Source organism: Rhinopithecus roxellana, chromosome 13 (assembly GCF_007565055.1).
Source record: "Rhinopithecus roxellana isolate Shanxi Qingling chromosome 13, ASM756505v1, whole genome shotgun sequence".
Taxonomy (NCBI): Eukaryota; Metazoa; Chordata; class Mammalia; order Primates; family Cercopithecidae; genus Rhinopithecus; species Rhinopithecus roxellana.
In genome coordinates, this window is record NC_044561.1 from 92603239 (window position 1) to 92628842 (window position 25604).

Sequence of the window (25604 nt, forward strand, 5' to 3'; positions counted from 1 at the left end):
CCTCATATTATTCACTTTAGTGCCTCATTCCCTAAGTATTCTTCAAAAATTATAATAGGCATAAACTGGTCAGACTATTCCACTAAGGAAAAAAGGAAAAATAATACTTTAAGTCAGAAATAGGCCGGGCACGGTGGCTCACAACTGTAATCCCAGCACTTTGGGAGGCCAAGGCTGGCAGATCACCTAAAGTCAGGTGTTCGAGATCAGCCTGCCCAACATGGTGAAATCCTGTCTCTACTAAAAATACAAAAATTAGCCAGGTGTGGTGGTGAGCACCTGCAGTCCCAACTATTCGGAAAGCTGAGGCAGGGGAATCACTTGAACCCAGGAGGCGGAGGTTGCGGTGAAGCGAGATCACCACTGCACTCCAGCCTGGGCAACAAGTGTGAAACTCCGTCAAAAAAAAAAAAAAGAGGAAGGAAGGAAGGGAGGGAGGGAGGAAGGGAGGGAGGGAGGGAGGGAGGGAAGGAAGAGAGAGAAGTTCTTGTAAACTTGATGTCAAAGATGTTAGTTTTTCCTTCCCAAAAAGATAACGCTTGAAAAAATTCAAATGGCTATATTTATCTTTTGTATTGAGCATCTTAAGATGCTAAAGATTGTTTATTTTTGGGCCCTTGAATTTAATGGTTTTACGGAAATATATGTGAAGCATATGAAGATGGCATTACAGAATTTAATTTTAAAGGTGAGAGAGAGAGGAAGAAAACACTATGAAACCCTGAAGGCAATTATAGTAAAATATTTATTTTTCTATACTCGGGAATTATTATAAAGACTTTCTGCAAAAATATTCCTTACAAAGGAAATGATTTAGGATATAATATGGACATGTTTCCAGCCAAATGGGCATGTTTCTATCTTCAAGGGGAGGGAAATGAAATATGGAAAGAAAAAAATTCTACTTTTGCTAAATAAGTTACCACCAAAGGTCAGGTCCATGGCAATGCATTTTGGCAATTTTTTCTACTTCTCAGAGTCTCCTCCATTTTCTAGGGATATCTGAACCACATCTCTCTCTCCATCTCTCTCTCTCAGCCCCTCTCTATTTAAGTTTCCAGAATGTTTCCTTGGTTAAGTTCTCTAATACCACTCAATAATGTGTTCAGTACCTTGGGAATATCTGTGGTCATGTAATTCCATAATCATATTCCTAGATGATATGTCACAATTTGTTTACATTGGACTTAGAACTCAGCATGAGCTCACAAAGATGTCCATGAGAGGGGTCAACGATGACTTCATTATCTTAGGATGAACTCACCAGTTTTCAATGTCAGCACAGCCTGTCCCATTTCAATGACAAACAGAACCTTAAGGTATAAAGAAATCCTAAGAAATCAGGCACCTCTAAAATGTGAAAATAACTCATTGCATGAATGAGTATGGAGCAGGGAACTGGAAATGCTTCTTTGACTGGCATTGCCATGGAAAAACAAGAATCAAGACACCACTTTCTTCAAGTTACAATGAATTCCCAGGGCAACACAACAGAATGAAAGCAATGTGTGCAAAGCTGTGTGAAGGAGACTGATGAAAAGTTTCAACTTCTGATGTACATAATCTATCAAATATGATCAGATCTATTAAATACACGAATCTATCTGTATACATGTGTACAGTTCTATGACCACTTTTATCTTTACCTAAACTATACCTGACTTCTCTCTTCTTACATCATTTCCAGGTAAGTTTTGTTAAATTATTTTGTTGTCAGATGCGATTACTATATTTTTTACTATGTGATTACTTTATTTTCTGCTATTTTTAATTTTAGACTTGTCATGACAATATTTGGAGGATGATTCTACTTTGCTAAGCTGCATTTTTCACTGCAAAATTTTTCTCTCTGTAATTTGTCTTCCAAAAGCTCTAAAATCATTCTTAGGCTATTGTAATAAAATCATATCATTTGCCTGACATCCTCTGACATTATTGTGTTTCCTCCCATTTACCTAAGAAGGACAACTGGAACACCCATGCCAAATCAAGCAAACGTTGCAGAATCAAACTCTTAAGAACATCGTTCTGGAAAAGTATCTAGTAGCCTTCAGGCCACCTGTCAAAGGGAAATAACTAAATATTTGGTTCAGTTCTCTTTTGTGCTCCCTAAAAGCTCACCTGGCAAGATAAATATTATGGAAGGAAGAGGGGGGAAAAGGGTAGGCAATAGAAAAACATTATCTACGAGACAGAGTACGAAGGCCATGTCAGAATATGGCAGCCTCAGATGGGAATTAGCATAAAATTCTAGCCTTGGGTTGGGGAGAGAAAAATAAAGTTTCAATAAGAAAAAAAATTGTTGTCAAAAGAAAAAAATGTGGTACCACAGGGAGTGGGGCATTAGGAAAATTGCTTGAGGGTGTAACCACAAATGGCAGATGGACAAAGTTAGGTGGAGCCCAGAAATAAAGTGAAGCCTTTATTAGCAGACTTGCTGATATATAGATCTCATTGTTATGTAAGACCCAAGGAATTTCTCCCATGCTCCACACCCTTCTTAACAATCAACCTGGTACCTGGTTAAGATGCAGGTCTTTTCAGGTTCTTTGAACTTACTATCGTGCCCATCGTAGACACAGCTGTGTTGGAAGCTTAGCCAATAACTCCTTGCTCCTGACACCCTCCCTACAGTGGAAATTAAAACAGAATAAATATTCTTTTCAGTCATTATGCTGATGGGGAAACCCGGCACTGCACCATGGTACTTTGCTGAGACTCCCAAACATGGGTCAGATGTAGAACCAACACCCCGTCCTCAATGAACTTTCTCTAAATGAAGCTTCTTCATTTAGAGAAATGGAAGTGGAACTCTGAAGCTAAATCGGAGGACTCCAAGCAAATGAAGTGACTGAAAGTAAACATGTTCTTACCTCATGGAGCTTTTAGGAAATCAGCAAGTCTTACTGTTTACCATTTGCTACTTTCTGTAATAACCCATGCAGCTGTTCTGTGATTTAAAATGTGTCATTTATGGAAAATCAAAAGGCAACTATTACAAAAATCCAAATTGCTTGTAGAACCAGGCAAATTATTCCATTCAATTATCTCTGTAATATAACAGAAACGTATTTAGAAACAAAAAGAAGTAGAATCTGAATATCTTTGGGATCTGCGTAGCTGGCCTCAATTTCAGCTAAAATACAACCACATGCATTGTATTAAGACTGTCTGTTTCTTTGGAGTTTGGGGGTTTATTTTTGTTTTTTGTTTTTTAGTTTAAGGAGAATACTGTGAGGTTAGAGTAGTGCTATGTTCTCCTCCTTGTCTATGTCCCAAGGCTCCAGGAGGGCGGAGTCACATGGATTATAAAAAATACAAATCAAAGGCCTTGACTTTCTCAAGAAAATTCCAAAATGTAGCATTGCAATAGATATTTGTTCAGCAAAGAATAAGCAACAGAATTTCACAGAGGCACTTAGAACTTCAGAGAAAACAGGCAGGCATGGCCCACAGCAGAGCAGTGAGGTAGTACAGAGTAGATCTTCTTCCTTCTATTCTTTCTTTCAGCTTCCATTCCTAGAAAAGAATTGGCAGTCACTGTTCTCCTTTAAAGATTTTAGGCAAGAACAGCTCATTGCCCTTGAGCTACACAGAAATGTGTAGGTGGGTGTATTGAGTGGGTTCCCTGGAAGCACAACCTCAGATGGGGATTCTTGTGCAAAAGATACACGGAGGAAGGGCTCAAAGGAGTAACTCGCAATGAAGCAAGGTGAGCAAGTTGGAGCAGGAGAAAAGGTCAGGCAAAGGTATGCTTTCAGAAGTGTAGCCTCGGCCTCATACACAGGGAGTTCCAGAGAGTGAATGGTACCATGCAGTTGGTCCACCTTCTTCGAGGAGGGAGCTGCTGATAGCCTTCAGTAGACAGCACTTGCACTAGCCAAGGGATGAGTGCACCAGCCCAGTGGAGGGGATCTGAGTAGAGCACCTATAGCATCTGCTATAGTGGGTATGTGTACCCATTGTAGAAACATGGAACATCTTCCAAAACAATTAATTTTGCTCAATGTTTGAGAACTCATGGTTTGCTGATTTTTTTTGTATTGGCAAAAACTTGTTCTTTGTATCAGGGCAAAATGATATATTTTTAAAGATAAAACAAGCTTTCCAGTACCAAATCAATCGCGTCACATCTTACATCAAAATTTTCCAAAGTTTCTTCTCCTAGACATATTTCTGATCTCACCAAAGTTTCACAGTGCAGTACCCAATTTCCATATCAAAATTATTACCAAAAGAATATTTATTCTCTTTTAATATCTACTGCAGGGAGGGTGTCAGGACCTGGGAGTAATTGACTAAGCTTCCAACACAGCTATCCAGTATTTCCTTGGGGAAATGCCCATGGAATTTAAGTGGAGCCCACTTCACCAGTTCCAAGGATGACCATATGACCTGTCAATCAAAGTTGACATTCCTTTGCCTTCAGTGATTGGTTCAGTTGAAGGAACATGATCCAAGCAGAGCCAATGATAATTCTCCCTGGGATTTTTATGCAGAGATGTTACCAAAAAAGTTACCCCTTTTTTTTTTTTTTTTTGGAGGGATTGCCAGATATAAGCCTAGACTTCTAGTTGTGATATTTGCCTAAGAATGCAGCTGATCCAGAAGAATCAGTGTTAAGTTTAGAAACAACTCGCTATAGCTATCTTTGAAGTCAGACACAACCCTGGACTTCCTAGGTGCCTATAAATGACTTTGCAATTACTTTCAGCTGAAAGAATATAGATCACTAGAGTTACTCATCAGCTGCAGGATAAAATCTAAACTCCTTTGTTAAAATAATATGGCCCTTTATTGACCCACAAAAATCCTGCTCCTATCAATTCTTCCCATCCCAATTCATGTCCTAAAAATACTGAAAAGCTCAGCATTCTTCAGTCTCACACGGTATCATTTCATGCCACAAGGCCTTTGAGATAGATTTCCCCATTGTCCAGAATGTCCATCCCCTATTTTATCCATCCTTCAGATCTCTGCTAGATTACTCCCTCCTCTACGCAATCTTTTCTGAAGGTCTCAGCCTCCTTCAAGGCTCTTTTGCCCCATGCTCCCTCCCCTTGTTGGGTTTTATGGCAATGACTTGTCTGACCCTGTTGTCTCCTCATCAGGCTCTACATGACTTCTAGGAGGGACATGCTTTTCCTTTTTGTATCCTCCGCCTGAAGCAATATGCCACGTCCTCAGCAGGCGCTCAATAAATGTTTGAGAAACGAAGAAACAAAAAGACAGAGGGAAGGAGAGAAGAAAAGAAACAAGATTACAGACAATTCTAAAATACTCTTGGGCTCCAAGAAATGCATCTTCACAGAAGGAACTTCACATACTTATACTGAGCAATGAGAGAGATATTTTGAGGTAGGGGTTTCTCTTTTTCCCCTCACACATCACATTCTTTAAATACTGGTTTTATCTATTTATAAATTAGACTATACCTCCCTACAAAATGCTTTTATATTAATTTTTATTCCTACCACATAAAAAAGCCTATGAGGCCAGAACCTAAAGCTTGATATCACTCTCCCAAAAGCTCAGAATACATTGCATTCCACTGACGTTAACAAAATTGGCCAACATAAAGAAAAGTCATAAAGTACTTAGCTTGGACTCAAGTTCCTCACAGTCTGGCCTGGTACTTAAATTCTCTCATCTTTAGGGTTTTGTCTGTGAAATGAAGAATGACATGACTTTCCTATAATGTTGTTATGAAGGACTCTATGAGTTGGTGATACATAGTAATGACTTAATATTGACATTATCTTCACTAGCATCTGTATATGTTGTTGGATGTTAGATGGTGCATCCATCCCTGCATTCCCTACTTGCAGTGTCAATTCCAAGTACTGCTTTTCTCCTTTCCTATCCTTCTACGTAAACCAGTCTTACAACCCACCTCCTTGAGGTACCTTCATGACAATCAGCACGGCTTCGAATAAATCTCTTTTTTAATCCTTAGAAATCTGAAAAAATAAGAGGACTTTGAGTTTTCAGTGCTCTGTCAATGGCAAAAAGGTAGGATATTTTAGTCACGCATTGGAAGTTAAAAGATTGCCTCCCATCTACACGTGGTTATGTTCTTTTCTCAGGTCCTGCCTGCTAATGTTCCATGTGATTTTCACCACTGATATCTAATGCAGTATGTTGGATCCTCTTTTATCCAAAAGCCAGTCCACCAAGAATTCAAAGAGCTAAATTTTCCCCCATGGCCTCTAATCATTAAAATGATTCCCACAGGTTTATAAAGGCCTTGGGAAAGGTCAGAAAACTTAGTTTTCTAAAATCACCTCAGTATATTCTAAGCCTTTAGCCTGGGAAAACCAGATACGGTAACAGGATGAGTCCTGGTTAACTAAATAGTTAACAATTTACCATCATGCCCTCTGTTTCTTAATTATTCTTAAATGAGATTTTCCTGTAAATCCTTACCTTTTCCCCAGGTTTAGTGAGAAAGTTTTGGTGCCCAAGTCATTGTGTGACAAATCCCTTCCGTTCACACTGGCAATGTTAATTATCTGCCAGGCTTCTGTAATCCTTCTCCACACTCCTGGGAGAGAGGAATTGCAAAGTGACAAGTGACTATGAGGTGTGTCCCACACTAACCTCAGGAGAAAGGGGCCCCTTTTCATTCACATCGCTTCCTCTCACCCTTGGGGTAACAGGAGTGTCAGGGAGCTGTGGAAGAAATAGTCCAGACCCGAAAAGTTCAAGTCAAGGCCCACTGGGAGGAATCCGCTGAAGTCTTCCAACCCTTCTTGCTGTTGCTGAATTACTTTTCCCTGGAAATTATTGCATACCAAATCAAACATTCATATAGAAATGCCTTGTGCAATCCAAAGACTCTAAGTGAGAGCCTGTAATCCTATGGATTGCTTTTGGGAGAGCAAAATGCTTGACTTATAAGAGTCAATTGGGTGGTCCTTCCAGCTCTGATCTTTGAACTTCTATTGATTCTAAGACAATATTCACTGAGTTGACTCTCAAATTCTAAATAGCTACTTTGTCCCCAAATACTACCAAATGGAAAGTAATAAAAAATATTTACAAACTATATTACTTTGGAATGCTTCTATTTGTACTACAAGATGCTGATAATTAAAATCATAATGATCACTTATTTTGCCTATTTATTGAATATTTATTATGTGCTAGTCATTTTATGGAGAACTCTATAGGCATTTTCTCCTTTTTTTCCCTGAAATATTATTTCACATGAAAACCTAAATGATCTTTGAAAAACACAATGCTGATGATGTCAACCCCTTCTAATATCTTTCACAGGCTCCCATTATTATTCATACACTTAAATTTGAAGCGGAGCATCATAGTGCCAGCTACTGGGGAGGCTGAGATGGGAGGATCACCTAAGTCCAGAAGTTTGAGGCTCCAGTGCTTTATAATCACATCTATGAATAGCCACTGCACTCTAGTCTGGGCAACATAGAGAGACCCCTGTCTCTAAAAATAAATAAGCCAATTTAAAAAATATTAATAATAACAATAATAGAGCTAACACTTGGTGAGTACTTACCTACTATTTCTGCCAGACACTATGCTACAAGATTAACATGTGTTAACTCATTTAATCCTTATTAAAATTATATAAGTTAAATACTATAATTATTGAATCCCCATTTCATGATGAAGAAGCCAAGGCTGAGAAGTTTAGCAATTTGCCTAAGGATGCATAATGCAAATAATAGTAAACCATTCACTTGACTCCAGAAAATCTGGGTCCAGAGTCATCATTCTTAACCACAAGGCTTTACGGTGAATCTCTGAATATAAATGCCTATGATATGGCCCGTAAGAGTGACCATATAGTTCCTAATCCAAATCAGAACACTTTCTGAGAATAAAAGGGGGTGCTACAAATAATTACAGCAGATCATACAGGTAGACCAGAAATCTCCCAGGCAAAGCAGGACTTATAGTTGCCCTGCCTAGAAGGTTCTACTGCTCTGGCCACCTGCCTGCTAGCTCCACCACATACAGTTCTCCATTTGTTCTCTGGGCACCTCTTTCTGTCTCTTCAATATGCCATATTGCCTTTGAATTCATTATTATTTCTGCACAAAATGAAATGCTCTCCTCATCTACTCTCTTCCCTCTCCTCTGCTGTTTAGAATGTATTCATCCTGTAGCCTCCCAGATCATGGTGGTCCCCTGAACTAAGTTAGGAAAACTTTTATATACTCTATGAGACAGCATTGCTGTGATTTTAGTTATTATTTTCTGAACATCCTGGTATGCTCCACATGGACAGTGTCTAGATCTATGTCCCCTCCCCTGATTACCTTTATACCTGGCATAGACTAAGTGCTTAACAAGTACTTGCCAAAAAATAAATAAATAAATAAAAGAGGAAGAGAAAGAGGAAAGAACATAAATGACAAGACACTGATTTTTGTTCAGATAATACAGATATGAATTTATTCATTAATTTATGCAACAAATATATATCAAGTACCTTTCTATTCCAGGTACCATTTTAGGCATTGAGAATACAGCTGGAAATAAAATGGGAAAGATTTGCAAGAGTGTCCATTCTGGATAACAATCATTAATCCATTAACAAATGAGCAAGATAGTTACAGATAATTCATAAAGCAATAAAAAGTAAAAGAGAATGATATGGCAGGTATGGCTTAATTGGGAGATATTTTTAAATTTGGTAGCTGCTATGGTCTGTATGTCCTTCCAAATTCATGTGTTGAAACTTAATCTCCATTGTAGTGGTTCTAAGAGATGGAGCCGACTGGGCACCGTGGCTCATGCTTGTAATCCCAGCACTTTGGGAGGCTGAACCAGGCAGATGACCTGAGGTCAGGAGTTTGAGACCATCCTGGCTAACATGGTGAAACTCCTTCTCTACTAAAAATACAAAAGTTAGCCGAGCATAGTGGCTTATACCTGTAATCCCAGTTACTTGGAGGCTGAGGCAGGAGGATCGCTTGAACCCAGGAGGCAGAGGTTACAGTAAGCCAAGATCGTGCCACTGCACTCCAGCCTGGGCAACAGAGTGAGATTCCATCTCAAAAAAAAAAAAAGATGGAGCCTCTTGGGAAGTGATTAAATAATGAGAGCTCTACACTCATAGATGAATTGGTGCCATACTAAATGGCTGGAGGAAACTCACATAGGCCCCTCCCATTTGCCTTTCTGTCCTTGTGCCATGTGAGCACACAGCATTCCTCCACTGTGGAGGATGCAGCAACAAGGTGCTGTCTTGGAAGCAGAGAGCAGCCCTCACCAGACACCAAACATGTCAGTGCCTTGATCTTGGACTTCCCTGCCTTCAGAATTGTGCAGAAATACATTTTTGTTCTTTGTAAATTACCTGGTTTCGGGTATTTTGTTATAACAGCACAAACCAACTAAGATGGTAGCCAAGAAGAATTCTCTAGGTAGGTGACATTTGTAATAAATCTGATGACCAAAAGCCATGAGAAGTCCTACCAAAGAACACCAAACAAAGAGAAAGCTGGTGCAGGCTGAAATAGATAAAGACCAACTTGGCTAGAGAACAGATCAGGAAGAATAGTTGAGAGGAGTTGGGAAGATGAGCCACTTCATATGGGACTCTTAGTGATGGCAAGTTCAGATTTTATTCATGTGCAGTGCAGAGCTTTGGGTTTTAAAGAGCAGTGTAAATTGATTTCAGTAACTTTTTCTTTTCTTTCTTTCTTTTTTTTTTTTTTTTTAAGACCACTCTGGTAAATGAATTGAAAATAGGCTAAAGGAGGACGAGAGCAGGAGGTAGGAAAGAATTGCAATAATCCAGGCAAGAGATGGCAGTGAATAAAGAGGTATGTCATGGAGGGGCTTCTCCAAGTTTAATGTGCACAAGAATCACTGGGAAGCTTGCTAAAGAGCAGATTGTAATTCTGCAAGTCAGGGACGGGCCTGAGCTTCTGAATGTCTAACAAATTTTCAGGTGATGCTAATATTGCTGATTTGATGACCACAGTTGAGAAGGAAGACTTCTTGAACTTGCTGATAGGTTGCATTTGGAAGGCATGAAAAGAAAAGAATCAAGCGTTGTCCCTGGTTTTTTTTTTTTTTTTTTTTTTTTTTTTTTTTTTTTTTTTTTTTTTTTGAAAAACTACATAGATAGTTGCAGCATTTATTGAGATGAAGGTTCATCACATCCCTGCTATCCAAGTTACCCCACTGCGGCCTGGTGAGGCTAGAAAACTTTTTAGGAAGACTGAATAAATACTAGTTTTGGAAAAATTTGCCGAACTTGGGATGATGACAGTGGAGCACGTTTCTGGCTTTAGTAGAAAAATGACACTTGAGCCAGGAAGATTCCAAGCTCTTAGCAGTAAAATGACCCATTTTCTGATGAATGTGCATGCATTGCCAAGTACTTGGCTTAAATGAGTGGTTTATAGATAATTCTTTTCCCAAAGACATCAGGTGCCCTCAAAGCCTGCTAAAAAACAGTTAGGTCATAGCACAGCTGAAATAAATGGGACAAAGAAAATTATTCTTATACTTCTGCACACACTGTCCAGCGATTTTTCGTGTGTCCCTAATGAGTCCACAGTCTTCATATTCTTAGTAGAACTTGTTTAACTCTGTCATAAACAATTTTTCATCTTTAGACTTCATTGTGCTTTTTAGAAAATGAAGGCCGGGTGCAGTGGCTCATGCCTGTGATCCCAGCACTTTGGGAGGCCGAAGCGGGTAAATCACCTGAGGTCAGGAATTCGAGACCAGCCCGGACAACATGATGAAATCCCATCTCTACTAAAAATACAAAAATTAGCCAGGCATGGTGGTGGACACCTGTAATCCCAGCTATTTGGGAGGCTGAGGCAAGAAAATTGCTTGAACCTGGGAGGCAGAGATTGCAGTGAGCCGAGATCTCACCACTACACTCCAGCCTGGGCGACAGAGCAAAACTCCGTCAAAAAAAAAAAAGAGGTTCATGTGACTGTAATTGCAGGCAAATTCCAAATTCCTGCTTTTCTTCAGAACGAATATGAAGTGGAACTAGCTGAAAACACTCGCCTACATACCCTGGTGATGGAGGTTAAAACTACAGATGGGGGTTCTGGTATTTATGGTCATGTTACTTACCATATTGTAAATGACTTTGCCAAAGACAGATTTTACATAAATTAGAGAGGACAGATATTTACTTTGGAAAAACTTGATCTGGAAACCCCAGCAGAGAAAGTGATCTCAGTCGGTTCAATGGCTAAGGATGCTGGAGGAAAAGTTGCTTTCTGCACCGTTAATGTCATCCTCACAGATGACAATGATAATGCACCACAATTTCGAGTGACTAAATATGAAGCGAATATCAGATCCAGTGATGCTACAGGGACTTTAGTCATTAAAGTTCTTGCAAGTGATGCTGATGAGGGCTCCAATGCTTATGTCACCTATGCCATTGAAGCACATTCTGAAAGTGTAAAAGAGAATTTACACCAAAAACAGAAAAGCAGACAGCCAAATCATGAGTGAACTCCTATTCACAATTGCTAATAAGAGAATAAAATACCTAGGAATACAATTTACAGGGGATGTGAAGGACCTCTTCAAGGAGAGCTACAAACTGCTGCTCAAGTAAATAAGAGAGGACACAAACAAATGGAAAAACATTCCATGCTCATGGATAAGAAGAATCAATATTGTGAAAATGGCCATACTGCCCAAAGTAATTTATATATTCAATGCTATCCCCATCAAGCTACCACTAACTTTCTTCACAGAATTGGAAAAAACTACTTTAAACTTCATATGGAACCAAAAAAGAGCCCACATAGCCAAGACAACCCTGGGCAAGAAGAACAAAGCTGGAGGCATCATGCTACCTGACTTCAAACTATACTACAAGTCTCCAGTAACCAAAACAGCATGGTACTGGTACCAAAACAGATATATAGACCAATGGAGCAGAATGAAGGCCTCAGAAATAACACCACACATCTACTGCCATCTGATCTTTGACAAACCTGACACACACAAGCAATGGGGAAAAGATTCCCTATTTAATAAATGGTGTTGGGAAAACTGGCTAACCATATGCAGAAAACTGAAACTGAACCGCTTCTTGATACCTTATACAAAAATCAACTCAAGATGGATTAAAGACTTAAACATAATACGTAGGACCATAAAAATCCGAGAAAAAAAACCTGGGCAATACCATTCAGGACATAGGCATGGGCAAAGACTTCATGCCTAAAACATCAAAAGCAATGGCAACAAAAGCACAAAATTGAAAAATGGGATCTAATTAAACTGAAGAGCTTCTGCACAGCAAAATAAACTATCATCAGAGTGAACAGGCAACCTACAGAATGGGAGAAAATTTTTGCAATCTATCCATCTGACAAAGGACAAATATCCAGAATCTACAAAGAAGTTAAGCAAATTTACAAGAAAAAAGCAAACAACCCCATCAAAAAATGGGCAAAGGATATAAACAGACATTTCTCAAAAGAAGACATTTATGCAGCCAACAGACATATGAAAAAATCCTTGTCATCACTGGTCATTAGAGAAATGCAAATTAAAACCACAATGAGATACCATCTCACACCAGTTAGAATGGCGATCATTATAAAGTCAGGAAACAACAAATGCTGGAGAGGTTGTGGAAAAAATAGGAATGCTTTTACACTGTTGGTGGGAGTGTAAATTAGCTCAACCATTGTGGAAGACAGTGTGGCGATTCCTCAAGGATCTAGAACTAGAAATACCATCTGACCCAGCGATCCCATTACTGGGCATATACCCAAAGGATTATAAATCATTCTACTAAAAAGACACATGCAAATGTATGTTTATTGCAGCACTGTTTACAATAGCAAAGACTTGGAACCAACCCAGATGCCCATCAATGATAGACTGGATAAAGAAAATGTGGTATATATATGCCATGGAACACTATGCAGCCATAAAAAAGAATGAGTTCATGTCATTTGCAGGGACATGGATGCAGCTGGAAACCATCATTCTCAGCAACCCATCACAAGATCAGAAAACTAAACACCCCATGTTCTCACTCATAAGTGGGAATTGAACAATGAGAACACATGGACACAGGGAGGGGAACATCACACACCAGGGCCTGTAAATGGTGCCGGTCAAGGGAAGGGATAACATTAGCAGAAATACCTAATATAGGTGATGGGTTGATGGGTGCAGCAAACCATCGTGGCACGTGTATACCTATGTAACAAAACTGCACATTCTGCACATGTAACCCAGACCTTAAAGTGTGATAAAATAAAAATATAATGAAGACCGGTCACTGAATAGTGCTGAGCAACAGTGAAGTGCACTCACAAATGAAGCCTTATGCTGTTTACAAATCTGAAAGCTGCCTTAGCATTCTCTGACTTGCTCAGAGATGCTGTACAAAGTTGATTGACAATCATTTGGCTTTCGATACGCTTCATAAATTGAATCTGACTTTATACATTGTGGAACTTCCCTGGTTGCTCCTCAGAAATGGAAAAACATGGCAGGTCCAAGAAGCCTTACAGTATTCGGGTTCTTTTTGTGTTTCTTTTGTTATGTTTCTCCCACCTCTCAGGGGCTATTTATCTGCTACCTGCTGCACAGCTCACAACTGGGGTGGGACACACATGCACAACTGCCTGAGTTTAAGACTCCCTCAAAGCACCATTTCCAACAGGCCAGAGTTTTTTCTGATTTTGAGGATCACTTTAAGCCTGAAAATACGATTTTCTGTCTCAACGGAAAATTTTTAAAGGCTTATAAAAATTATCATAAGACTCTTCAGACATCAGCTAGGTCTTCCCAAAGAACGTTGAGTAAATGAATCAGAAATACATGGATTTAAGTTCCCCCTAAATTAAACATGGGTTTCACAGAAGGGCATGCGGGCAGGGGTCAATATGGGAAAGAATATGACAAAATGATTGTGAATCCTTGATAAATCAAAACTATTTGAAAAAATCCATTTTTAGAAAGAATAAAAATGCTGCTTATATTTCCAGTTCATCCTGGTTTGAGATGTTAAGTTTGCTTCGGTTTAGAGAGCTGTTCTCTGATCTTGATCTTCAATGATGACCTGATAGATCAGACCAAAAACACGGTTTTCCTGGGCCTCTTGTATACAGTTTCAGTGGGTTTCATTCACCAGCTTTGATGGAGGCTGATAGTCTGCAAGTATTATCCTCTTCGGGAATAAAGTCTGGGAAGCACTTTCCCTGATCTCGATCTAGTGCCATTTGCAATCATAGTACCTTCTCCAGTGCACTTGGAGAAGATTAAGGAAAACACATCATTACTTGAGAATGGAGAAACAGACAAGCATTTAAGACTTGTAGTCTCAGTACCCAGAGCAGAATGTTGAACAAAAAAGAGATGGTCTATACTTACTTCTTGACTCATTTTAATAGCAATTACAATACAAATAAAATCTCAATCAAATGACCTTGATAACTCTACCTGTGTATAACCAAGGTCAAGTCCAACTTACATTCTTTTCTAAAAATGCTGCTTTGTCACATTGCCAAGGACAAAGGAAGGTTGAGTCCAGCTATATACCTTTTAAAATCTTGGGAATGTTTTGACAAAGAGAAATTTTTCCCATAATTACCAGACAAAATGTCTGAAATCAATGCCTGCTATGCTTCTGGAGTTTGAAAACAGTGAGATGTCCTTTAATCCTAAATTTTTCCTTATTTATTTCATTAATCTGCTTAGCAAACCCTTGTTTTTAATAGACAATGTTAAGGCAAACCTAAGTCAGGGTCTGACAAATTGCCATCTTCCCCATCTTAATGCAGATCCAAGAACTCATTTCTACAACTGGAATACAAGATGGCCCAACTTCTCACAATATTGGTCTTCTTTGTCCATTATGCCCACCTTTCCACCCTTTTCTTACAACTCTCCCAAGTGTACCACAGGCTTACCAGACCTCATTCTGTTCTTCAGATGCATTGAGCTTTGGCCCATCTTAGGGCTCTGACGATGGCCATTCCCTCTGCCAAAATGTTACAGACTCCCATCCTTGCACAGCTTACTCCTTATCTCTGCTCAAGCACCCATCCCTGACCATTTAACCAAAAGTGCTTTCATTGGGCCTGCCCCTTGCCCCAGTCATTCCACAACGTATTGAACTGTTTATCTTTGCTCTAAGAAAATTATCAATCTCAAAAGTTGTCTTGCTGCTATAGTTACCTACTGGTTTATTTCTATCTTCTCCTACTAACTGTAAGCTTCATGAAAATAAGGCCTTATTCAACTTATTCACCACTCTGTCTGAGGAACTTGCACAGACTAGGGATTCAATAAACATTTGTTAAGTGGATGAATGAATGAATAAAGCCATGTAACAATGACATGCTCTTAGTGCCCTTTCCAGATCTGTTCACCAGTTCCGTGCATCCTCAGCTGCTGTGTGGTCCATGCACTCTGAACTCATGCCTGCGACATTCTCTGGAGGATTACTATTGAGCAACTGGAGCCACCTCACCTGCAAGGACTTTACAATCCCCCTGAGCCATCCCATAGGCAATGAATGACTGGTGCAGGGAGGACAGACTCTCAGTTCTCAGGTAGAACAAACTGGTGGTGCCATTCACACACCAGTGCTCCTTGCAGGATCAGGCTGAAGCTACCCTTTACCCAAAATCTCATCTTTTTTATGCTTCTTCTCATTTCCTGCCCTGTTCCTCTCCTTCCCTCCCTTTCTCCTGAGAGCACCCCCTCAATAAATAACTTTTTCCCAAATCCATGTCTCAGGCTTCTAGGGAACCCAACCTAAGACAAGCCACAAATAACAGTTCATAAAGTCAGCCTTCATCCCACTGATAATATTAGGCAGTGCCCAGTTAACATTCAATCTGTGTTATAAACAATTGCTACTGTGTGTTCTTAATACCACTGGGGACGAAAGGTGCAGCTTTTACAACAGTGATCCAGGAGTCCTTGGGGAGTCCTTGGATTAATTGACAAGGACTCATGGATTGATTTGCACACAAAGCTTTGTCTGTAAACATATATTAATAATATGTTTCATACAAATATATACTCATAACAACAAATGCATATGGGCATCATGCTACTAAAATATGCTTTATTATAAAACATTCAATTCAGAGTAAGGCTTGATCATTTAATATTTATCAATTTTAATACTCTTGGGTATGAAAGATTGTTTTAATGTTAAAGAAAGATTCTCATACTCTGAAAAGGGAAGGGGGTATATTATTGATTTAGAAAATAAATTTCGAAAGTAAAATAAAGAAAACACTGTGTTTAGAGAATCAACCCAAGGTCCCAGGGTCACATTCCAAGAAAAAGTTGCTTTATCTGCCTCACAATCTTTTTGTATACTCTTTCCTAAACATTTTCACTCATTTTCTTATCAACTATAATCCCATAAGTTGAAAATTCAGTCACGCTTATGTGAAGGTTAGGGGGCCAGTAACCATTCCCACTTTGATAAGAAATTGCCAAGCCATTGATTCAATAAACATGTTTTGAGAATCCACTCTGTGAAAGGTATTAAGACAGGACAGGTTCTCCTCTTAATAAACAAGTTTTTTTTCTTATCATCTGGCTAAAGTAAACTAAGGTAGAATAGTAAAAGAATAAAAGGTTGGGATTGAAGAAATTATATGAGGCTGGAAACAAGCAAGTTGGAGACCCGAAACAGTGGTTGGGGGTGGGGGTGGGGGGGAAGGGGTACCAGGAAATGAGGGTGATGACAAAACAAAATTTGCTCTGGTCAGAAATGTTGCCTATGTCATACAACCAGGAACTTTCCTGACCTAAAATGGTGCTCCAACCACTCACAACAGTGACTTTTCTGGATAGCAAAGCTGTTTTTCAGACCTACTTATTAATATATAATATATATATATATATATATATATATATATATATATATATGGAAATATCTTTCAACCTATAGAGTACTAGGTCTTTGTTCACAGGTTTGTGATGATACTATTCATTGACAATGAGCTATGATTTGGGAAATAGGCCAGCATTTTTCCATATGAAGTAACCTCTGTATGGGCTAATAAAAACTCCCCTGCTCAACACAGCAAGCCTTTGTTACCATTATACCTCACTGGTTTTAGATCCTATCTGGAGGTTTGAGGAGAAAGTTAGACATTCATTCAGGAAGGCATGTATTGATCACCTATTAGGCACCAAGAGCAGTGCTGTATACTGGGAACCTGAAGATATATTAATGAAACATCTCACTCCTAGAAAAATCTCAATTTGGGATCCTTCAGAAGCAACAATTAATTCTGCCTAGTGGAGTAGGGAAGGCTTTGGAAGGAGCTGATTTTCTGGCTGGTCCTTAAAAAATAAGGAGATGGAAAAGGAGGTAAAGTCACCCCAGGTAGCTTCAAACATCTGTGCAAAAATTCTGAAATAGGGAAGTATGGCTTAATTGGGAGTAGTGAAGAGACTAGTAAAGCTGAAAAATATTGCCTGCACAACTTTTCGTGCATTTAAGGACCATCGGCATTTGGATGGGCTATTTTGTAAAGTACCTATTCAAGTCTCTGACTATTTCACTATTGAGCCATTTGCACTTTTCTTATTGATTAACAGAGCTCTCTGTATATTCAAGAAATGAGTACTTTCTCCAGATAACATATACTGCAATTATCTTCTATGTGTTGGCTTTTCTCTCTCAAGGACGTCTTTTGAAAGGGGAAGGATTTTAATTTAACATAGCCAATTTATCAACATTTTCCTTTATACTTAGCACTTTTGGGGCCTTGTTTAGGAAAATTTTTCATAACCACACTATTTATCATTCCTAAAAGTTGGACACAACCCAAATGTCCATCAGGAGTAGAATGGGGCCAGATGCAGTGGCTCATGGCTCATGACTGTAATCCCAACTCTTTGGGAAGCCAAGGCAGGAGGATCATTTGAGCCCTGGAGTTTGAGACCAGCCTTGGAAACATAGTAAGACACCATATCTACAAAATATTTAAAAATTAGTTGGATGGGGTGTTGCATGCCTGTATTCCCAGCTACTCAGGGGGCTGAGGTGATAGGAACGCTTAAACCTGGGAGGTTGAGGCTGCAGTGAGCCCTGATCATGCCACTATACTCCAACCTGAGCAACAGAGCAAGGCTCTGTGTAAAAAGAAAAAAAAAACAACAACAGCAAAATGGGTAAACAAATATCCCTTCAATGGAACATTATACAGCAATGAGCATGAATCAGCTCCAAGTACAGGCACGATATGGATGAAACAAACATCATGCTGACTGACACAGTAGAATACCTACTGCATGGTTCCATCTATTTAAAGTTCCAAAAGGATAAAACTCATCCATGGGGTTAGAGGTCAAGACAAGGATTACCCCTGGGGGGATACTGACTAGGAGGGACGTCAAGGGGCTTTTGGGGTGCTGGTTGTATTCTGTTTCATGATCTAGCTGCTGGTTTCATGCACATGCAAATTGTATAAGAATTCATCAACACACACATTTTTTTACACTTACGTTATATTTTTATAAAATATTTACATTTAAAAATGTAAGAAAAGACCACCTAAGGAAGAATGGTAGCCAAGTTTTGTTTCTTAACAAAAATTTCAGAATGTGAAGATCTCTATTAATAAGTTAGAGGTGTATTAGAAAGTTTTCACATTCTGGGCTTTGGAAAGACTAACTTGCTCTGAGGAGGGGCTGTGTGGGTATGATGGGAGGTAAGGAGACCCATTTGGAAATGCTACAACTGTCCAAACGAGAGATGAGGAGGCCTGGTTAGGAGCAGAGCCCATGGCAATGTATAGAGATGACCCTGAGCTTTTTTCACTGAATGTTTCTTTAAAATACATGATCGGTGTCATAAGACCAGAAGCACCTGCACAAAGTGTGGGGGGCAAAGGCCTACAAGTCTTCAACAGATGTTGAGTTTTCAAACAATGCTAGACCTTGATAAACAAACCTCTCTCCTAGATTTATTAAGTCCAAGCATTTTTGTCTGGCTCTTGTCTTAGACTGTAAGACATGAACGCTGGTACAAATCCACATATGGATTAGTGGAAAGTTATAGAACTGACATAATATTGTTTTGATACATTTTTCCTTTCCTCCTTTTCACCACCCTCCCCTGCACACTATTCAAGTACTCTTGCTGGGTGGTTTTCACTTGTCTCCTTAATTCCCTCCTCTGTCTGCACACTGGTTAGGAGAGTGATTCCTTTTCTGGGAAATGAGGAGAACTGGAAGGCAGCAACTGCATAGGGAACTCAGGTAGGCAGAATGATGTAAGATGGATCATGGCCAGGCCTCCAGGCTCACACAGTGCCACAAAGTCTCCCATAGGCCCAGTGTCAGGACCACATTGGTGCCACCTCCAAGAGACAGTAGGGATGGGACAAACTCCTTGCTGTCATCAGTGTTGCTCCATTATGTTCATTGGCAAGTATTTATTGGGCATTTCTGACTGAGCCACCCACTCAATTGCATGCTTCGTGGGAAAGGGCAGGAAGGAAACATGAAATCTATCCCCACTGCTTGAAGTGAAATCATGATCAAAAGAACCAGTGTGCACCCCACTCCATTCTGCCTCAGGCCCTGCAACAGTAGGCTCTGCCTGCCCAAGGTTTTATTTTAAAAAGGAAAAAAAAAAAAAAAGTACATAAAAACTTAAACACAGTATCTCCAAGAGCAGAGCCATGAGCTGAGAAGACACAATGATTTGCATATCAAGCAATGGGGCCTGGTTTCCTAATCTTTCCAAGGTCTCTCCTTGGACCTGATATTCTCATACCATCTTCTAGATTTTACCATGAGATGGTCTCTCATTTCCAAACTCTCTTCTATGGGTTGTATCTTGCCACCTTATGAAAAGGCTGCTCATAATATGGTTCAAAACCAACTCCAAACTACCTTCCTGAGTTTGCTGCATGGCCCTCTCCTGGGAAGCTGAGATGTCAGAATAAAAGTCGCTCTGCCCAGAGAAAAGCAGGACTTCTCTAACTGCCTTTTCTGAAGGAGCACCATCTCTGCAACCCACTGTTCAGCCCCAATGACTGCCACTTCTGCTGGATAAAAGTGCCATGGTTTTCTGACATGAGAAGATACAGTCTCACTCACTGAGTTGCAATAATTCCTGAGTCCAAATCATGTTACACACTGACAGTTGTAGAGTGGCTGCAACATTAATAGTCATTTAGAATCATGAGAAGGAAGGTTTCTCCCAGGCCATCTTAAGCCTGAAAAGTCCCCAGGACTAAACAGCCTCCAATTTACTCATGAAACAACATAACTCTCTTATTTCCTGGCCAATGAATCTTAAAGGCCACCATTTATTTCCTGGGCATCCACTCAATCACTTCTTAGAACCAAGCTTTGAGTGGCCATGTACCAGATCTGTCCCCCCATGAGATGTAGCAAATCTATGTCTCCCTGAAGTGACTTCTTCACTGTTCCAAAGAATATGGTGAGCTATATTTTAGCCGATTATGCAGTAGTCACCTAAACTTGGAATACTATTGGCATTTTCAGTCTCAGAGTGAAAATGGCACTAGAAGTTTTCCCATCTTTTCTTCCCTCCTGTTGCACATCTATTTTGAAGACTTGCTTATGTTATCTTCTGAACTGGTGGACATCATACATAGAAGTGTTTCTCAGACACTTCCACCAAAATTCTCCTTTTAGCATAAGAGAACATTGTACTAAACCAGAGATTTGAGGGGTGAACTCATAACAGTCCATTATAATTGCAATTTTTTCTCTGAAATCTCGTGCTTATCTTTAAAGTTCATGTACTATTTATTTACTCCTCTACATTATTGTGCCCTTTTAAATATAAAACTAGTATTACAAATTACATAACATCATTTTTAGTTGATGCTCAAGAAAACTGCACCCAGTTCTATTCTATAGATAATCTTGCATGGTTTTGAGAAGCAAAGGACAAATTTCATAAGATCCGTTAACAGATAGAAATAACTCATTTTAGTAAGTGTTAATTAGCATTAAATTGAGCATACAGGAAAATGCTTAAAAGATGTCACATGTAGATTGAAGTAAAAGAAAAGAGAGAGGGGGAGAGAATGAAAGAAGGATGAGAGCTGATCCCTTGCCCCCTGGCCCCCTTTTTAATAGAAAGAACACTCTGGGAAGATTCTGTATTGCACTCCTCCATGAAAACATCAGGATGGAATGCGACTTTGAATTTAAGTGGGTGGCTGGTTCTTCTGTACTTACAAGCCCAAACCTACACCTCCAGGGAATTTTTCTTTAATTTTTTAAATTTTTATAAATTAAGGGAGTGAAAGTGCAGTGGTGTTACTTAGATACATTGCACAGCGGTGAAATGTGGGCTTTTCATGTACCCATCACCTGAACAGTGTGCACTGTACCCAATAGGTGGTATTTCATGCCTCACCCTCTCACCCTCCTGCCTTTTGGAGTCTCCAGTGTCTATTATTCCACTCTGCACAGCCGTGTGTACCCATTTCTTAGCTTCCACTTATAAGTGAGAACATGTGGTTTTCCAATTTCTGCTTCTGAATCATTTCACTTCAGATAATGGCTTCCAGCTCCATCTACGTTACTGAGAAACAAGATTTTATTCTTTTTATGGTACCATCAGATAATTTTATCTTCATCTCTTCCTGGAACAAAATTACAGGAATCCTGCCATGGATGACCTGCTCGGTGCTCCAGCCTGGCCAGTGCTTCATAAGCATACAATTTCATAGCTATCATCCTAATTCATCCCCAAAGTCCTGGGGACAGTCTTCTTTGATGAATGTGGAAGGAAGGCAGTTGTGATAACACAAAGGTGGATTTCCACATAGTCAAAAGATTTGACTATGGAATGGAATTTAGTATGGAGAGTGTCTTGGGTGTCTTGGGTGCTGGAAGACTCTAAGTCTAGTGGGTACTAATTTTTGTAATGATCACATGGCTCATCAAAACCTACATGTAGGATTTGTATTTTACCACACGCTCAAACTAAGATAACACACGCCTATTTGACACACAAACCTCAGTAGCACAGAGCTCACTATGGCTGACTCATATACAACATTGTCAAAGGCCTTGTTGTCATCTCAACTCCTACTGAGCCCCTCCAGCCTTTTCCCCAAACAAAAACTTGAATGGAATCAAAACTAGACCTACCGGTGATGTTTACCCTGACAGAAAGTCCAATTGCCATGTCTCAAAAATCTCTGGAATTGTTCATTGTTCATTTCTCCTTCCTTTCTATCTTAAGTCAGGGTCTAGAAGCAGAGCCCAAGTGAGAATTCACTTGGAAGTAATTTACTGATAAAGGAGAAAGGAAAAAAAAAAGAGAAGCAAACTAAGGGTGTGGTCTCAGCTGGAGCCTAATCTCAATCTGATCCCACAGGGAGCACTGGAGCATAGATTGCACCACAGAGTTGCCTCCCCCTCTTTGAGGCAAAGGGTCCTTTCGTGCCCCTGCCTCTATCAGTCATTGGCTGCTGGCCACTCCCAGGGGCAGAAGAGTTGCATAACTTCCCAGGCAATTCCAGGCTTGGCAACTCCCATCTGGCCAAAAGCAATTCTCCAAAGAAAGAGGCAGCTGTAAACCATTAAGAGCCAATGCTAACAGCACGTGGATATGGAAACACCAGTCTGGTGAAGGGGATCTGAGTGGGTCAACAATCGCATTCCCATGCTTACCATCTTACTTCATCCCAAAAGATATTCCTTTGGGCAGTATTTGGGTGCCTAACGCTTCCTTCAAACAATTCCAGTGGAACAGAATATAATAATATTCCAATCCATAGTGTCTTATTAAGAACCTACTGTGTACCAGTCACTTTTCTAAATGTATCGTGTTTACAAAATAATCTATAAGGCAGCCTTGATTATTACCCATATATTACATATGAGAAAATGGAGGGACAGAGTAACTAAAAAACTAATCAAGTTAGTAAGTGGCAGAGCCATAGTTAGGACCCATTTTCTTAATACTACATTAAACTTCCTCTTGCTTGTAGACAAAGAGTAGCAGCAAAAGAGGGAGAAAAATCATCTCAGAGCTAAAGTGGTAAATTTCAACTCTATGAAATAACCACACCCAACTAGGTGAGGAAAAAAGCCCTTTAGAATTATGGACATAAGAGCTTGAGGACGGTTAATACTCTTGTGTGTGTATGTGAATTTCAAAAACATCTTGCAGTTTTATCCACTTGGTTGATGTTCACCATTTGAACTTTCAACATTTAAATCCCATGAAAGTGCTGTTGCATAAGACGTGACTCTATGCCAAAGGAAATAATAGCTAACACTTGTTAAGCAGTTTCTGTGTGCCAGGCACTGTTCTAAGCCATTTACATGGATTATATCATGTAATCCTCAGAACCTTGCCATGAGGCAGCCTCATTTTTAGATAAGGAAACTGAGGCACAGAGGGCATAACTAATTTGTCTAAGGGCATATAGATAGAAAGCATCAGGGCCACATTTCCAAGTGAGCAGTTGGACTTTAGAGCTTATGTTTCTACTTTCACTACAGTGCTGTCAGAAGAGTCATAAATGGTTGGAGCTAGGAATCATATTGGAGAGTCCAACTTTCCCAGTTGAGAGATGGGAAACTGAGGCCCAGAAAGAGTTGGTGGTTTTCACAAGGTAACACAGATCCAAGATGCTTAATTTTCCTAACAGTGCTATCTATATTTTGACAAGTTGTGTCACAGAAAAAATACATAAACCAGAAACAGTGTCATTTAGTTGACTACAATTCAGGAGTGAGTTTTTAAATGTCTGAAGTCTCTTTTTTTCTTCTCTCCCAGGAAGCGATAACACCAAGATTTGCTGTTTAGGAAGGCAAGGAAGAAACATCAATGTCCCATCTAGCCTCAGAAAAAAACAACTTCCTATTTTTACGAATGTTATGAATCCCTCACTCATGTACACCTTTGTGATGTGACTTCCAAGTTGCTATTCTATTTTCTGGCTGGAACCTGCAAATTCCAATCTGGAAGTATAGCTCTTTAGGGAAAGGGAAGGAAGACCAGAACCAGTGTTTATTAAATACCTACTAAATGTCAAATTTACTATGCATAGCTCTATACATGCAATATGAATTACCCATGAAAAAAATCACCGGCATCACAATGTGTATCAGCTAGCATTTGCTGCATAACAGACCAACCCAAAATGTAGTGGCTTGAAACAACCACGTATTATTGCTGATGAGTGTCTGGATCAGCTAAGTGGTTCTGCTGAGCCATGCCAGGCTTAACTGATTCCAGCTGGATTCACTAATGTGCGTGAAGGTAACTACTGGATTAGCTAGGGACTGGCTGGTATAGGATGCCCTCAGCTGGGGTGGTTCATTTCTGTTCCATATTCTACAAAATGATATTCCATGCATGTTCACATGGCAGTGGTAGAAGAGAGTAAGAAGAAGCAGAAGCCATGAGGCCTCTGAGGCCTAGGCTCAGATTGAACACACCATCCCTTCCACTCCATTCTCTTGGCCAAATAGAGTCACAAGGCTGGCCTAGATTCAAGGGCAGGGGGAGGGGAAAGCCGATTCCATCTCCTGATGGAGTAAGCTGCAAGGTCACATGGTCAATAGCATGAATACAGAGAGTGATAGAAAATTTGAGACTTTTCTGCAATGAACCAACCACAAATATCTTGGAATATTCCAGATCACCTAAGTTGTATGGTTTCCTCCAAAAACATGTTTCTCTTGCATATCTAGACTACCTTTGAAGATTTTTGAGTTCCCTTTAGTTTTACTTACGGAAAAATTCAGGAAACATGCTGTAGGGTTTTAAGATGGCATATAGAATTTTCAGTTTACCCAAGCAAGACAAATGACCATCTAAATCCAGTAAAAACCTATGTGCTTTTATTCCAAGTAACAACAGTACAAAGCTAATTCTACTTCTCCTCTTTTCATCTACTACGTCACTCACTGCTTAAAAGAAGAATCAACTAGACAGGAAGCTTTCTACTCCTGCCAGTTGGGTTTGGTAAGAGACCAGCCCAATAGCTGAGGGTCTGCCTTAAGGGAAGCCCTGTGGCCTCTATCAAAATGGAAGTACACATTGCCCTGGTGTTTTGTTTTGCAAATAAAAAATAAAAACATGTTATTAAAAGGAAACCCTCTAAATCAGAGATCACGGACAGTTTTTATCCTATATGCCAACTCCAATTGGTTAACAGAAGCTTCCAGGAGTGTTATGTTGGAAATACTAGGCTTCAGGCAATTCTAACAAAATTAGTGTAGCACAAGAATTTTCCAGCAGTAAAATATGGTCACACAGTGATTCCCACCATTAGATTAAATTTACAGGGTAAAGTGATTCTCTTCTCCTGGGCCTCTTTCCCATTGTTTCTTTCCCTCTACTTCTACCTGGGCTGTTTTTGAGAAAGGCAAGTAGAGTAGGGTTTTAATCTGCTGTTGTGTTTTATCATAGGCTCTGGAAGATGGACACAACATGACATTTTTTGGCCTTTTCAAGTGTGTAGATGGTAAAGATCATGGAAGAACAAAGGCAGATCTACGATAAGGACAATCTGTTCCAAAGGTCAATATATTGGTTCAGACTAAATCTAAACTCAGGAGGAATTATCTAAAACCCAGAAATAATTCAAGAGTATCACAACAGAGCGCACACCCTTTGT